Below are 13,701 nucleotides of genomic sequence, written 5' to 3'. Positions count from 1 at the left end.
CAGAAACAGGATTCTAGTGCTGCTGGATATTTGGGATCTTTTTTTTATCCACAAGAAATTGGAAGCCCATATTGTTGATAGAAATCTTCCAATTTTTAAATATTCACAGCCATTTTACAGTGTTTGGGGCCAACAAAAGATAAAAGCACACAAATATATGCCTGAATTGAATCAATGGCTTTCAACTTCTACCTTCTTTCAAAAAACCATAAATTTTAAGAGAATTTACAGATAATAAAGTTCAACCTAAGCAGTAAATATATGAGAAAATTGAGGCCCAAACAGATTAAGCGATTCAACTATGGATGCACAGCTGAGACAGTTGTTTAGGCAGGAATAAAATGTGCTTTTCAGAATTCTTTCTCTTACACAGCAGTGTTTGATACATACCTTATTTTCTTTGATTTGCGCCATGGATTATATTCCAACGTATTATAATAAATTTTACTTATTTTGTCTCCTTTTCATATACGGATTCTGAAAGGGGGAAACTGAGCACATCTCAATTATGTTTAGTAATCATAGCAGTTACTGGCATAATGGGTTGGATACTTGATGTTAGGATAACATTCGAAAGAGCCATGAAACAAACTGCTAAGTTATGGGAGTATTTCATCATCTAAAATGCCATTGAGTCCATTTAAAAAGGAGTCACGAAAATCTACCACTTTGGTGTCACACATTTTCATGCATGGTTTTGCTAAGAGGAAATCTACCAGGTAATGTCTTTAGGGTCAGAGTGGCTGGAAGGGAGATTCTGAAATAGAAGCAATCTCACTTTTCGTCTTTGTTGGCTTCGTGTATGGTCTCATTCACATTCTGAGAGATGACTTTTTATTATTGTACCTGGTGGCAGAGGAAGGTGACATAATAGCTGGTAAAAGAGCATAGAGTACCAAGAAAGAGAGAGAGTTTACCTTAGGCAAAAAGCACTCTGAACTTCTTTTTTCTAATCATTTTTGCAGTTGCGTTTCGTTCATCATTGGGGAAAATATTGGTTTTCTGGTAAAATTCCATGTCTTTTTTGCTTTTGGTTGTGTCCCTATTTATGAAATGAGGAAAGAAAGAAAGCACAAACAGAATAGTACTTAACCTGAGTGAAAATAAAAATAATTTAGCATTTGAGGTGCCTGGGTATGTCAGTTGGTTGAGGTCCGACTCTTGATTTCAGCTCAGGTATTATCTCAGGGTCATAAGAGCAAGCCCCCCACTGAGCATGGAGCTGGCTTAAGATTCTCCCTCTCACTCTCCTTCTGCCCCTACTCCCCCTACTCTACCTGCTCATGAATTCATGAACTCTTTCTGTCTCAAAAAAAGAGAAGAGTTTAGCATTTGAATATTCTAGCGAGAGGCAACTACTTTTTGGTGAGCAGGACAGAGGTATCAATAGTAGTGGAATGAAGAGTTTCTTTGGGACATCAGTGGGCCCCATTTTGGATTCTGGAGATTGGTCCCTTTAGGAAAAGTTGAGAGAGAGTGAAGCATAAAATTCAGGGGACATGGATGGTAGTACTGGCTCTGTGGATGCCTAATGTTGGTTTAGTTATTGAATATTCTGTGTCTGTTTTATCATCTATCAAATAGAGCCAATAACAGTATAAAATGTGATGCCAGACCAAAAGCTTTAAAGATAGAAAGTGCTAAACAAGATGTCTAGTTACTGAAGAATCTCAATTAATGTGAAGCCCCTTAAATGGGATGATTTTTAGGAGTTGGTTCTTTTCTTCCTTTCTTTTCTTTTCTTTATTTAATTTTTTAAAAGATTTTGTTTATTTGTCAGAGACAGAGAGAGAGCACAAGCAGGAGGAGCAACAGGCAGAGAAAGAAGCAGGCTCCCCACTGAGCAAGGATCCTGAGGCAGGACTAGATCCAGGATACCAGGATCATGACCTGAGCTGAAGGCAGATGCTTAAATGACTGAGCCAGGCATCCAGGCATCTCTGGAGTTGGTTCCTTTTTATTTTATATTATTTTTTATTTTTTAAACATATTTTATTCATTTATTTGACAGAGAGCAAGATCACAAGTAGGCAGAGAAGCAGGCAGAGAGAGAGGAGGAAGCAGGCTCCCTGCTGAGCAGAAAGCCCAATGCAGGGCTCGATCTCAGCACCCTGGGATCATGACCTGAGCTGAAGGCAGAGGCTTTAACCCACTGAGCCACCCAGGCATCCTGGAGTTGGTTCTTTTAATCAGTGAATGAAATGTATTTATTTTCATGGGATTTGTTCCTGATACAGCTAAGAATTGTTACCTATATTAAATAAGGCATTTATGTGAAAGAACTCATACACACACATAGTATACATATATATACAGATATATGTATGTATATGACATAAGTATATGACTAAATCAATGTTGGTTTAGTGAATTGAAAAGGAAGTCTAACTGGTTGTTACAGGTGTAGCCTCTTAGTTGAATACTATCTTGGTGGAATTACCTTAGGTCAGTGTGATCTTGCTTGCTTGCTAGGGCTATCATATATCTAAAATGGAGTGGGATCTAGGAAACCAGTTTCCACTAACTAAGCTCTTAAGAGATAGGTGTAAAACTGGTTTGGCATTCATTGTTGGTTAGCTGACTCAATAGCCACCCTTCTCCTTAGACTCTCTTCCAGGAAGGGAGGCCATTATTATACTTCTGACTAATAGATATGAGCAGAAACATCTAGCACAGGTTTTCTAGGAAGTTTTTGCTTTCTTGACTAACAGGAATTCAACAGGCACCCCTATTGCCTTTCATTCCTTATCTTTCTTTCCTATTGCTTGTTTGGAATGAGGACATGATGCTTAGAAGTATAGCAGCTATCTTGTGACCATGAGGTTGCCATCTAAAAACAAAAGCCAAAAGAAATAGAGAGCCTAGGTTCTTTAAGGTGGTGTCTCTCAACCTATGTGTGGTTAAGATCACTTAAAAAAAAAACAAAAACAAAAACAAAAACAAAAACTACTTCTAGTCTATTATAGACTGATTAAAATACAACAAAATAAAAAATACAGAAAAACAAAGTGAAAAAGACATATAAAATGTAAGTTCAAATATTTTATCATTTGATTCAGTAGGTATAAAGTAGTTCTGTCAAATTGTTAACCAAGACTCCAAGTGTTTATTCTGATTTTCTATGCTTATCTCACCTGTATTTGTTTGCTAGAGCTGTCATGACCAAATTCCACAGACAGGGTGGCTTAAATAACAGAAATTTATTTTCTCACAGTCTTGGAGGGCAGAAGTCCCAGATAAAGGTGCCAGTGAATTGTGTTTCTCCTGAGACCTCTCTGTTTGGATTACAGATGGCCACGTTCTCTCTGTGTCCTCATGTGAGTTTTTCTCCATGTGTATCTCTGGTGTCTCTTCCTCTTGTAAAGAACATAGTCCATTAAATTAAATCCCCAATTTTAAGACTTCATTTAACTTTAATCACCTCTTTAAAGGCTCTATCTTCAAATATAGTTACATTATTACATTGGTACTCTTGGTATAAATGGCATTAACTCATGGTGGACACATGATGATATGCTTAGCCAGGTGACAATGTGATTTTCCCAGTTGAATTCAATTCATATCATTATGAAGCTCTATTCTTATTTGGGTGAAGACTTGGAGAGGCTTTAAGAACCACACAGTGGAAAGACCCTTCTGGTGTTTCCCTTTGAATGAGGACTTGGGAATCCTTGGGGAGCATCCCATTTGTAGCTGATGGTCTGTCAGGTTATAGTGAGTTCTCTCTCATCCATGCCCTCCATGCCATGTGCAAGAGAATTCAGGTTATCTGAGTATCCTGGACAACTTGGTTCTTCTGATAATTTATTCTGTGTTGGTTATTGAATGTTAGGCTGTGGAGTTTCAATGTTATATACAGAACAGCATTAAGGGGGGCTTGGGATACTGCTTTGAAATGATCTGAGGTAGTGTGAAAAATAAAAACACAACAGAGGCACAACTTTTTCCTTGGAAAACATCATGTGAGAGCATTTGACTGGATGCAAACATATACTAAAAATGAAATCCTCAACTGTTGTTAGTCCTTGATTTACAATTCACAAATATCACAAAAAAAGAACTTCAGGCCTTGAAAGGTGATTAGGTAATATCACAATAGAAAGTCATCAAAAAATTGTGAAAATAGCCACAGAAAAATTGTAATTCCTTCATTTGTAAAATCAGCTTATTTTGTCACTTATTTTGTCACTTGTTAAGAGTCCTGCCATCAAGTGGAATTGACCTAATTCTGTCTTCCTTCTCTTGTCATCCCTAGTAGAGAGAGGTTGGAGAGAAGAACATTTACTGTGTTAATTAAACTTATTCTTTATGCATTGAGAACTAAGGGAATACTTTTCTCTATTAATTTTGATTATGTAATTGTTCATTATGGCTATTACTAAAATCCCTTCTCCCAGCAGTGTAAGATTTTTGATATCAGTAATAAAAATGTGCTCAAACTTATATCTAAATTAAAAAAAAACGTGATTTTACTTAATCCTTAACATCTTTCTGCTTGGCTACAATAATTTAGGATAGGGAATACTGCAATATGAGGCGCTTTTTCTTCCGTGATATAATAGACTGTCAAGCACTGTAAAAGTTGACCTTGTTTCTCTAATGCAGGATAACCACTCTCCAGGGTCCTTATCATCTTTTTATACAAAAGGAATAGAATTGGCATTTTCCCCAGAAGCGTTCTGTTTACTTAAAACTAGTGCTCTCAAGGCAGATGTCAGAACTTAGTTAACCAACTAAATCAATTAAAGCAGGTATTTACCGGGATGTTATCTTCTTGGTTCGAAGGCACGAAATTTTGACATCTTCTTAAAAGATGTTTTTTTTCTTCCACAGTTAGGATGAAGGGATCATATGATCCACAGATATGTTTAAGTTGATAAGGTCTTGATAGATGGAGAAATGGGAGCTCAGAGCAGTTGAGGGAATATTCAAGCTTACCTAGCCGGTAAAAGGAAAAGACAGAGATGCCTGTCTTTTTTGGTTCCCAGTGCAGCAATCTTTTTGCTGTACCATGACTGACCTAGTTATTTATGGAGCATGTTACCTCTGCTATCTCCCCACTGCCGAGACAGCTAAAGAAGAGTCAGCTCTACCCTTAGATTCACATTGTATGAAGATAAAAAGCAATGACTGTTGTTTTTTATCCCCCGAAGGATCTTCCAAAGAATGTTTGTGATGACAGGATTATGTGTCTGTCACTGCTGTCTGGAGACCTAATCCTCTGTGATCTTGTAGCAGTGCCTGCCCATTGAGAGTCCCTCCATGATGTACAGCACACCTCCCACCCCTCACCTGAGCCAAGCTCCCTGGGGGAGGCAGCAGTGTGAGCTGGAGGTGACTTTTTGGTTCTTGTTTACAATATTACACCTGCTTCTATGCGATAAGTTAGAGGGGTTTTGTTTAAAGGCTTGCTTTATGATACAATTCCTGCTAATCAATTTCTATTTGGTTTTCTTCTTTTGTCGACCTAATTTCCCTTGTATATGAATCAGGAAATCAGATTACAAATACTTATTAAACATCTACCAAAGACCTGGCCACTATCAATGGATTTCATTATAAGAAATATGACATGCAACCCCTATGTTCAATCACAATTCAGCAATTCAGAAAGTGTGTTCAGAAAGATACAAACATACATGGGCAAATTTATCTGTTGAAATTTGAATTAAAGTAAGCTGTATACTTTCTTTATTGTAGGACTTTTCAGGCCTAGTGTATGTTAATATGAATTATAATCCTTCCCAAGGGAACATACAGTGCAATGTTTTCCAAGTGTGATATACCATTTAAAGTTATCCTGTATGAAAAAATTCAGAAGACTGTGTTTCCTTTGAATATACTTTGGGAACTATTCCACAATTTGAGGAGAAGTATTATCAAAATCCTCTTCTATGTGGCTTAAATTCTGTGCAATTTCTTGATGGAAATTCCTTGTGTTTGGAATAATGTGTGTGCTTGGAATAATCTAGGATGACCCAGGGGTATGCATATTCCTGGGATATACATTTTCTTCAAAGAAGCACCTGAGATAATGGATAGTTTTAAGAGAATCAAATTATAGGTTCTCAATTTCCACATGTAATTTCTATTTTCCCAAAAATTGATCTGGGAGAGAATGAGCCTGGTTTTGAGCAATCTGTGGAATTCTACTTCCTTCTTGTGACATGCCTTCTCTTACCTTACAAAAAAAAAATCTTATTCTCAACCCTTTAGACTCTCCCCATAGTGCATTGCCAGTGGAAACCTGACTCTACACCAAAAGAAAAAGACAAATGGAAAATTAGTGACATTGTTGAGAAGGGAATGACTTTAAAGCCTGGGATAAAAAATAAAATGAAATAAAATAAAAATTTGCAAGTTAGATGTTTTCAACTCAGTGGTATTGCACGAGTACCTAATTGATGAATTGTCTGATAGGTCATCAAAAATAATTTTTGATATGATTCCTACATGAACTTTTTAGCAAATACATGGACAGAGTTGAAGAAATCAAACTTACTACATTTCTATCCATTTGTTTAGATGAACAAATTTTTTTCCTGTACTAAAATCTATAGAAGATATAACCTAGAGATGGAATTAGTGCTGAACCTTGCCTTATTAATATAATGATATTTACAGTAATGGTAATGTGTAGTATTCATTGTTGGATGTAAAAGCCATATAGGGAAAAAACCTCAGACCCATACATTTAATTAAGAAATTATTACCAATAATATTTTCTTTCTTGTGTTAACAATTATTTATGCTTTTTAAATAAGAACAAAAATATTTATAATCATAACTCAATAAAAAAAGGATTTTTAATATTTCAAGCTTTATGGTCACTGGATATTTAAAAATAAATTACCCTTCAATTTGCATACACACTTTTGTTGTACTGAAGTATGACTCAGTGATCATTAAATACTTCCAATCACAAAATATCTTTTTTTAGGATGAAATTCTGTGGGGGAGTTGGAATGGAATTGTGAGTTTAAAGGAAATAAAGAAGATGTGGAATTTTTAAATGCAAAAGAAGAGTGTGCTTTTATTTATCAAATAAATGACTGTCTTTCTCAACTTGCTGTTGTGTTTAGATGACTTTGACTAGATTTTACAGAGTAATCTGACAGGTTAATTAAAAAGTGACATTATGGGGCTTTATATTCAGTTAAGCATCTGACTCTGGGTTTTGGCTCAGGCCCTGATCTTGTGGTTATGAGATTGAACCCCACATCAGGCTTCCTACTCAGTGTGGAGCCTGCTTGAGATTCTCTCTCCCTCTCCTTCTGTCCATCCTGCTCATGTTCTCATTCTCTCTCTAAAATAAATAAATAAATTTTGAAAAAAAACATTATTTGTAATATACCAGAAATTATGCCTTTTGCAATTAGTTATAAATTAAAGGTGAAATTTTAGATGTCAGTTTATAGATGTACAAATTTTTCATGAATCTTTTTCATGGGAAAAAAAAGGCCCAAACAAAAATGTTTAAAGACCACTGATTAAAGCTAGAGCCCAGGATTACTATTTTACCCTTATAATTGCCTCATTTACTCTGTGTATTTGCAATTTATGAATTTTAATTGTTCTTGGATTTTTTTTCTTTCTTTTTTTTTTTTTTTTTTTTTTTGAACTGTGTTTTGTGTTCTCTGGTCAATAAGTCATCACACACAACCACTACTTAGGGTCTTCTTCCTAAGTAGATCCTAATTGTAAACTGGTATTAATATTTGCTTTCCAGGTGTCAATCTTGAAAATTAAAAAGACAGTTATTTTGCCAGCAAAATGGGTTTATTTGGAAATGAAAGAGGAAGTGCAATGGATATGCAAGCTGTGACAAAACCACAGGCAAGTTCAGAGAACAAAGGAAAGTAACATTACTTTATAGAGAAGATTGGGAGATGCTTCTTTGGGTGAAAGTCCATTGGAGGAAAGTGAGAGGCAAAGATAATGAGGGTTTCTCATTGGCTGAGTTGTGGCAGTTTTCTCATTGGCTGGGCTATTGGTAGGTGAGGGGAAAACCTTCTTCCTGCTGAGAAAGTAGTAGGCTTATTCCTGTTGGAAAATGTTAGGTACATTTCTTCCTATTAGGGTCTGAATGAGAGCTCCCTCTTCAGAACTTCCAACTCAATTTTAATTTGTTTCCTTTATTCCATTTCATACAGGGCAAGGTGTTGATCTCTCATCTACAAGGTTAATGTAAGTTAACCCCATCCTCCCTTGTTTCTGAAAAAGACATGAAGTATGAAGAACTGGCTTATGTACCTAGTGTCAGGTATATAGAAAATTGAGGTGAGGTAGGATGCAGTATGAAAAAGAGAATGCCAGTGTTTGGAGACTAACATTCAAGGTTTGTACAACTTTGGACAAGTCATACTACTTCTTACAGCTTTAACATGTAATTGATTTAACAGATCCTTTTAACACTAAGATGGTTTATCTTTAAAATAAAAAAAAAATTGGTAAGAACACTTATATAAGATCTACCTTAACAAATTTTTAAATTTTAATTTTTTTAGCTTTTCATTTTGAGATAACTTCAGATGCTGCAAAATGAATTTTTAGGTATCTTTCATATAGCTTCACCAAATGTTAACATCTTTTTTTTTTTTTAAAGATTTTGTTTATTCATTGAAAGACAGAGATCACAAGTAGGCAGAGAGTCAGGCAGAGACAGAGAGAGAAGGAAGCAGGCTCCCCGCTGAGCAGAGAGCCCAATGTAGGGCTCGATCTCAGGACCCTGGGATCATGACCTGAGCCGAAGGCAGAGGCTTTAACCCAGTGAGCCACCCAGGTGCCCCCCAAATATTAACATCTTACATAATAGAGGGTATTTGTAAAAATCTAGTCTAATCTAATCTAGAGACTTTATTAAATTCAAATTGTCCTATTAATGTCTTTTTTTCCTGGTCCGTGAGCCAATCCAATCTCTTGTTGCATTTAGCTGTCATGTTTCCTTAACCTAGAACAGTTCCTAACTCTTTTAAAAATTGAGAACAATTTCTAAATCTCCTTTTTTTTTTTCTTTCACTACATTAACCCATTAGAAGAGTACTGACAAAAATTTTTTGCTTGACCAAACTTGAGTCAGGCTCCTAAACCTTCTTTCAGTACCATCTGTGTACTTCCTTATGAAATCCAGTTTGAGTGAGAACCTTACTAAGTCAGTTTAACCAGAACCCCTCACCTTCAATATCTGGTCATCCCCTATATATGATCATGTTCTTCCTCCCCTGACCATTCTCCAAGTGATATCTAATATCTCTGCCATGTCTTCAGCAAGAACCCTTTGAAGTCATTATACCCAGAATACTCTTACCTCCAATGTTTGCTCTTAGTAGTGTTCCATCCACAGACTCCTGCCCTGTTCCTTGGCATTAAAGTCCCACTTGTCCCTATAGTACTGAGAATTGAATCCCTCTCCAGCTCTGAAAATGTCAAATAAAGGGACCCAATAGAGTCTGCCTTACTTCTAAAAAAGTGTCATGAACCTTTTTTGTTTCTTTTTTTTCTTTCTTTTTCTTTTCTTTTTTTTTCTACAACAGTATCCACCAGTTATTTGTAGTGTGTGTTGGGTGATCTTTCCTCATATTCAAATTCAAGTTTCATATTTTTGGACAGAATGTCACAGAAGAAGTTGTGTTCTTAGATTAGCCCATAAAGAGGTATCTAATATCAGTTTGTTTCATTACTAGTGACATTAACTATGATCATTTGGTTAAGTTGTTCTCTATCAAGTTTCTCCAATGCAAAGATGAACTGAGTTCTTTATTAGCATAATTTTCCTTTACAAATAAAGTCTTGCATGGAAACTTCCAATATTTTTCTTTTTTTTGTTTAACTCATCAAAATGTATGAATGAACTTGTGGTACTTGGCATTCATCTCTGACTTCACATTTCTTTCTTTACAAAGGATTCTAAAATGGGATGTTATTTAGACTTTTCATGATGCTCTGCCAAGCTACAGGTATAAAATTAAAGCATGATACATTAAAGAATTTATTTGTAAGAAATACAGAATTCTCCATTAAAATAGATAATCTTATTTTAGTATCCAATTTTGTATTTTTTGAAGCCATTTTTGAATCAGAAGACCCAAATTAAGGCCCTGCTCTAAGCTTAATTAGCTTTAAGAACTTTCTGTATTTTTGTATCTCAGTTGTCTCTTTTATAAAATGAAAATACTTGAGTCTACATCAGTTAGCCTCACAGAGAGATCCTGTGACATTCAGAAAAGATAACTGTGTAAGTGATGTCATGCCTTGTTAGGTGTCTTCACGTCTGTGGCAGGAAGGTGGGGAGAGATGTTCAAACGCTCTGGGCACCAAACTCCCCAGTTTGGCCATAGATTCAGCTTTAACAAGACTGAAAGTAAGTTGTTAAAATGACCAGAAATGGATTAGCCAACTTGTGTTGTAGACTATCTTTCATACACACTACATCCACTCACCCTGAACTAAATGCAGATATAATCAGAAGAGATTACTGGAGTCAAAAACAAACTACTCTCCATTAAAGCATCAGTGAAGTTTCTTAGACATCAGAGGTCAAAGGAAGTATTCCTACCTTCTTTAATGTCTCAGACTGTGTCATATCAGCTAACCTTGGACTTCCTTCCTTCCTTCTAGCAGCTTCTTGGCAATTGAATTTCTACAACCCTAGGTAGTTCATTTCCTATTTATTACTGAACAATTCCATGCAAACACACCAATGCCAGTAGCTGTGGCTCTCCAATTTAAAAAGTGGTCATCATGAAATCAGAGAGGGAGGCAAATCATAAGATACTCTTAATCATAGTAAACAAAGTTAGGGTTGCTGGAGGGGAATGGGGTGGGGAGATAGGGTAACTGGGTGATAGGAATGAAGGAGGGCACATGATGTAATGAGCACTGGGTGTTATATAAGACTGATGAATCACTGACCTCTACCTCTGAAACTATTAATATACTATGTGTTAATTAATTGTATTAATTGAATTTAAATAAACTTTTAAAAAGTGGTCATCGGACTCTCTTAAAGATGCCCAAGAATTCCCCTGAATGCCTCCCTGTCTCCACCATCTCCACTGTTGTCTATACTGCATTCTATTCAGGTGCTTGACTTTGGTAGAGGAAGGAACAACATCCTGTCAGATATTATCCAAGAAAATATCTTCCCCTCATTCCCTCCAGTTCCCTTTTATTTCCTCTTTAGTTATCCCTTGTACTGTTTATTCATTTATTAATCATTCAACAAACATTTAATGAGAACTTCATATAAACCAAGCACTGCTGTAGGAGGTGGAGACCTCAAGAACTCATAGGGCTTATAGTCAGTTTCAGCAGAAGGCAAAACCATCTCCCCTGACTTTTTATGAATTTTCTCTTTAACTATTCCATGCCCATTTCCATGTGCATTATAAAACAAGCATTGCAAACAGTAAAGAGTTCTAAAAATAAATTCTAATTATTGGTATTACTTTCACTGTATGGGTACCATTGCTGAGACAGCTGATCTGGGTGATACCCATTTAAGTTGTCAACAAGTAGAAGGGCAATGAATTATACCTTCTGAGCAGTTGTTTCTATCTTCTGACTGTGTACACCTCTTTGGTTACTGTCTTTAATCCCTATGTTCACCCCATTTCATAAAGCCACAATGGCTGCATGTCACTGCTCAACTTAGAGAATGTCCAGATTGCCTTCCTTTATGAGATCACATTAACTCCTAGTACTTGGTGGGTCCTCTACACTTCCCATCTGTAATCACTCTTTTGTGTTTTTCCAAAAGGACAATTTTCTTCATAAGCAGTAGAATACCTTAGATTCGGATTCAGTAGAACTAGAGCAAGACCCAGGAAACAGTGTTTTTTTTTGTTTATTTGTTTGTTTTGTTTATTTGTTTTTTTAAGATTTTTGTTTATTTATTTGACAGAGAGACAGAGCTAGAGAGATGGAGCACACAAGCAGGGAGGAGAAGGAGAAGCAGGCTCCCCAGTGAGCAGGGAGCCCAACGTGGGGCTTGATCCCAGGACCCTGGGAGTCCTGGGATCATGACCTGAGCTGAAGGCAGACGATCAACTGACTGAGCCACGCAGGTGCCCCAGAAACAGCATTTTCAAGATCAGAGGATAATCTTATTATAATCACTCAGGACTGTAAAAGTTGCCAAAATGCTACCACAAACCATTGTGTCTTTTTATTTCTTTTTTTCCCTTCCTTCCTTATTTATTTATTTAGTTTAGTTTAGGTTAGTTGTTGTTTGTTGTTGTTGTTTGTTTGTTTTGTCTTTTTTGGTTTTTTTTTGGCATCCTTTGTCCCTATCATAGTAGTGTCTAGGACTCTTCACTCTATTTAAATTACTGACATTACTTGGAGATAAGTATCCTCATCTATGTCTCTCAGGTGCTCAAGAAAGAAAGAAAACTGAGATTACACTGGGAACATGACTCTTGAACAATTACTCAAATCAAGACATTTGTCTCTTGAAATTGGTTTTCAAAACTATATTATTTTAAATGGAGGAAAAGATTGAAAGTTTGATGGCAGTCATTTACCTTTTTGGTAGAAAACCATTGACCCCATGTTTTGCCAATTCTGTTTTATTGCCAATAAAGTCCTCCTTTGAGCAGCACAGGACTGAGGTGAGATTCACTTATAATAAGAGCCTAAAAGAATCAGTTGATAGTGGATGGCTCCAGATTAGTATTGTACTGCTTATTTTTCCCTTTGGGGTTTTGCTTTTGCACTCTCTGCTATCATATTGTTAACAACACCTAAACCATTAATAAAAGGGCCGGTCTATAGTTGTCAAAAAAAAATGATTGTTGCTATTTTTATATCTGGAAGCCAAATCTACTGGACTTAAGTGGGTGTGAGTTACAGTTATTTAGGCATGTTGATTTCGTGTGTGTGTCTGTGCAGAATGCGGCGGTTGCCATGGCATCTCCGTGCATGATTTCTGTGAAGGTAGTGCTGATTGAATCTATAAAAAGATGAGCATAAAAAATTAAAATTGGAAAAAAAAAAAAAAAGATGAGCACAGAAAAATATGTTTATAAAAACCATTTTCTGATGCAATTGTCAAAGTGATGCCAATCTGTGTGTTTGTTTTGTTTCAGTCCACATTCCATTATTTAATGTTTCTTAAAATCATAGATTAAACTGCTGTAAGGTTGATGGAAGCTCTTACTGATGAATTATTAGCTCATAATGCTCACTGGTGTGAGCCAAGAATAAAAGGTAGTTTTTCATACAGCCCAGTGTACACGTATTCTTAGCTTTTATGCTTATGCTATGTCTCTGAAAAGGAAGTATGTAATCAAATTTTTGGAAATCGAATGAGACATCTGGCTATCTAAAACAATTCTATTGTAACCTCACATGTAAAGCTAATAATCACTCTTCCTGTCCCCCACTGTGAACCTGAATGACAGACTGAATAATTTTAAATTTGGTTTTGAAAGTCTGAGATCTGACTGAGTTCTAGGATTATTTGTGGGACTTTAGGCAAATCATTCTTTCACTCTGGGCCTGCATTTCTTCTGCTCTAAAACTGAGAGGGTAGGCCAGGGTAATTCTAGGCTCCCTTCAGCTGTTAAATGTAATTGTGTGTGTGTGTGTGTGTGCTGGTATATTTCAACAAAATGCCATTTGTTGACATTAAGAGAATGGCATTTGGTTTCCCTCTTTATTTATAAATTTGTTAATAATTTTAGGGTAAAACACAGCAAA

The 13,701-nt window shown here is 36.1% G+C and overlaps 1 long non-coding RNA gene across 1 annotated transcript; it reads right to left on the bottom strand.

Moving 5' to 3' along the window:
* Positions 1 to 825: 825 nt before the first annotated feature.
* On the bottom strand, positions 826 to 11,608 carry LOC101691715. The gene is made up of 3 exons (XR_200216.3): positions 11,536 to 11,608; positions 3,135 to 4,251; positions 826 to 1,042 (listed from the first exon to the last, which is right to left on the bottom strand). It is a non-coding gene; the product is annotated as an uncharacterized LOC101691715 (long non-coding RNA).
* Between the last annotated feature and the right edge of the window lie 2,093 nt (positions 11,609 to 13,701).

Source organism: Mustela putorius, unplaced genomic scaffold (genome assembly GCF_011764305.1).
Source record: "Mustela putorius furo isolate JIRA1106 unplaced genomic scaffold, ASM1176430v1.1 tig00000083_pilon_pilon_pilon, whole genome shotgun sequence".
NCBI classification, from domain to species: domain Eukaryota; kingdom Metazoa; phylum Chordata; class Mammalia; order Carnivora; family Mustelidae; genus Mustela; species Mustela putorius.
This window is presented reverse-complemented; position numbering and strand designations above follow the sequence as displayed.